General features: G+C 44.8%; 9 non-coding genes across 9 annotated transcripts; all 9 read left to right on the forward strand.

Moving 5' to 3' along the window:
• The first annotated feature begins 117 nt into the window (after positions 1-117).
• Positions 118-236, forward strand: LOC140380498 (5S ribosomal RNA). Its single transcript, XR_011931103.1, has one exon. It is a non-coding gene; the product is annotated as a 5S ribosomal RNA (ribosomal RNA).
• A 156-nt stretch (positions 237-392) lies between these two features.
• Positions 393-511, forward strand: LOC140380510 (5S ribosomal RNA). The gene has a single exon (XR_011931114.1). It is a non-coding gene; the product is annotated as a 5S ribosomal RNA (ribosomal RNA).
• Positions 512-677: 166 nt separating this feature from the next.
• On the forward strand, positions 678-796 carry LOC140380516 (5S ribosomal RNA). The gene has a single exon (XR_011931120.1). It is a non-coding gene; the product is annotated as a 5S ribosomal RNA (ribosomal RNA).
• Positions 797-964: 168 nt separating this feature from the next.
• On the forward strand, positions 965-1,083 carry LOC140380517 (5S ribosomal RNA). Its single transcript, XR_011931121.1, has one exon. It is a non-coding gene; the product is annotated as a 5S ribosomal RNA (ribosomal RNA).
• Positions 1,084-1,232: 149 nt separating this feature from the next.
• LOC140380520 (5S ribosomal RNA) lies at positions 1,233-1,351 on the forward strand. Its single transcript, XR_011931123.1, has one exon. It is a non-coding gene; the product is annotated as a 5S ribosomal RNA (ribosomal RNA).
• Positions 1,352-1,521: 170 nt separating this feature from the next.
• Positions 1,522-1,640, forward strand: LOC140380552 (5S ribosomal RNA). Its single transcript, XR_011931155.1, has one exon. It is a non-coding gene; the product is annotated as a 5S ribosomal RNA (ribosomal RNA).
• Positions 1,641-1,800: 160 nt separating this feature from the next.
• LOC140380521 (5S ribosomal RNA) lies at positions 1,801-1,919 on the forward strand. Its single transcript, XR_011931124.1, has one exon. It is a non-coding gene; the product is annotated as a 5S ribosomal RNA (ribosomal RNA).
• Positions 1,920-2,075: 156 nt separating this feature from the next.
• LOC140380522 (5S ribosomal RNA) lies at positions 2,076-2,194 on the forward strand. Its single transcript, XR_011931125.1, has one exon. It is a non-coding gene; the product is annotated as a 5S ribosomal RNA (ribosomal RNA).
• A 166-nt stretch (positions 2,195-2,360) lies between these two features.
• LOC140380523 (5S ribosomal RNA) lies at positions 2,361-2,479 on the forward strand. Its single transcript, XR_011931126.1, has one exon. It is a non-coding gene; the product is annotated as a 5S ribosomal RNA (ribosomal RNA).
• The last annotated feature ends 21 nt before the right edge of the window (positions 2,480-2,500 follow it).

The raw sequence follows: 2,500 nt of genomic DNA on the forward strand, positions 1-2,500 counted from the left end.
AAAAAAGAAGTTTTTCATTGAGATATCCCAATTTTGACCGAGCAAGTGGCGTGAAGGTACTCTTCACGAAAAGACAGTGTTTGATATAAAAAAGGCCGTTTTGACCTGGAACATTTCGCTCACGGCCATACCACCCTGGACCAGCCCGATCTCGTCTGATCTCGGAAGCCAAGCAGGGTTGGGCCTGGTTAGTACTTGGATGGGAGACCGCCTGGGAATACCAGGTGCTGTGAGCATTTTCATACTTTTTCACCTGTCAAAAAAAAAAAAAAAAAAAAAAAGAAGTTTTTCATTGAGATATCCCAATTTTGACCGAGCAAGTGGCGTGAAGGTACTCTTCATGAAAAGACAGTGTTTGATATAAAAAAGGCCGTTTTGACCTGGAACATTTCGCTCACGGCCATACCACCCTGGACCAGCCCGATCTCGTCTGATCTCGGAAGCCAAGCAGGGTTGGGCCTGGTTAGTACTTGGATGGGAGACCGCCTGGGAATACCAGGTGCTGTGAGCATTTTCATACTTTTTCACCTGTCAAAAAAAAAAAAAAAAAAAAAAAGAAGTTTTTCATTGAGATATCCCAATTTTGACCGAGCAAGTGGCGTGAAGGTACTCTTCACGAAAAGACAGTGTTTGATGCAAAAAAAGCAATTTATACGAGTTTTGACCTGGAACATTTCGCTCACGGCCATACCACCCTGGACCAGCCCGATCTCGTCTGATCTCGGAAGCCAAGCAGGGTTGGGCCTGGTTAGTACTTGGATGGGAGACCGCCTGGGAATACCAGGTGCTGTGAGCATTTTCACACTTTTTCACCTGTCAAAAAAAAAAAAAAAAAAAAAAAAAGAAGTTTTTCATTGAGATATCCCAATTTTGACCGAGCAAGTGGCGTGAAGGTACTCTTCACGAAAAGACAGTGTTTGATGCAAAAAAAGCCATTTATACGAGTTTTGACCTGGAACATTTCGCTCACGGCCATACCACCCTGGACCAGCCCGATCTCGTCTGATCTCGGAAGCCAAGCAGGGTTGGGCCTGGTTAGTACTTGGATGGGAGACCGCCTGGGAATACCAGGTGCTGTGAGCATTTTCACACTTTTTCACCTGTCAAAAAAAAAAAAAAAAGAAGTTTTTCATTGAGATATCCCAATTTTGACCGAGCAAGTGGCGTGAAGGTACTCTTCACGAAAAGACAGTGTTTGATATAAAAAAGGCCGTTTTGACCTGGAACATTTCGCTCACGGCCATACCACCCTGGACCAGCCCGATCTCGTCTGATCTCGGAAGCCAAGCAGGGTTGGGCCTGGTTAGTACTTGGATGGGAGACCGCCTGGGAATACCAGGTGCTGTGAGCATTTTCACACTTTTTCACCTGTCAAAAAAAAAAAAAAAAAAAAAAAAAAGAAGTTTTTCATTGAGATATCCCAATTTTGACCGAGCAAGTGGCGTGAAGGTACTCTTCACGAAAAGACAGTGTTTGATGCAAAAAAAAGCCATTTATACGAGTTTTGACCTGGAACATTTCGCTCACGGCCATACCACCCTGGACCCGCCCGATCTCGTCTGATCTCGGAAGCCAAGCAGGGTTGGGCCTGTTTAGTACTTGGATGGGAGACCGCCTGGGAATACCTGGTGCTGTGAGCATTTTCATACTTTTTCACCTGTCAAAAAAAAAAAAAAAAAAGAAAAAGAAGAAGTTTTTCATTGAGATATCCCAATTTTGACCGAGCAAGTGGCGTGAAGGTACTCTTCACGAAAAGACAGTGTTTGATATAAAAAAGGCCGTTTTGACCTGGAACATTTCGCTCACGGCCATACCACCCTGGACCAGCCCGATCTCGTCTGATCTCGGAAGCCAAGCAGGGTTGGGCCTGGTTAGTACTTGGATGGGAGACCGCCTGGGAATACCAGGTGCTGTGAGCATTTTCATACTTTTTCACCTGTCAAAAAAAAAAAAAAAAAAAAAAAGAAGTTTTTCATTGAGATATCCCAATTTTGACCGAGCAAGTGGCGTGAAGGTACTCTTCATGAAAAGACAGTGTTTGATATAAAAAAGGCCGTTTTGACCTGGAACATTTCGCTCACGGCCATACCACCCTGGACCAGCCCGATCTCGTCTGATCTCGGAAGCCAAGCAGGGTTGGGCCTGGTTAGTACTTGGATGGGAGACCGCCTGGGAATACCAGGTGCTGTGAGCATTTTCATACTTTTTCACCTGTCAAAAAAAAAAAAAAAAAAAAAAAGAAGTTTTTCATTGAGATATCCCAATTTTGACCGAGCAAGTGGCGTGAAGGTACTCTTCACGAAAAGACAGTGTTTGATGCAAAAAAAGCAATTTATACGAGTTTTGACCTGGAACATTTCGCTCACGGCCATACCACCCTGGACCAGCCCGATCTCGTCTGATCTCGGAAGCCAAGCAGGGTTGGGCCTGGTTAGTACTTGGATGGGAGACCGCCTGGGAATACCAGGTGCTGTGAGCATTTTCACACTTTTTCACCTGT

The sequence above is a fragment of the Eucyclogobius newberryi genome, unplaced genomic scaffold (genome assembly GCF_026437365.1).
Source record: "Eucyclogobius newberryi isolate DKJ021-1_F unplaced genomic scaffold, fEucNew1.0.hap1 SCAF_477, whole genome shotgun sequence".
NCBI classification, from domain to species: Eukaryota; Metazoa; Chordata; class Actinopteri; order Gobiiformes; family Gobiidae; genus Eucyclogobius; species Eucyclogobius newberryi.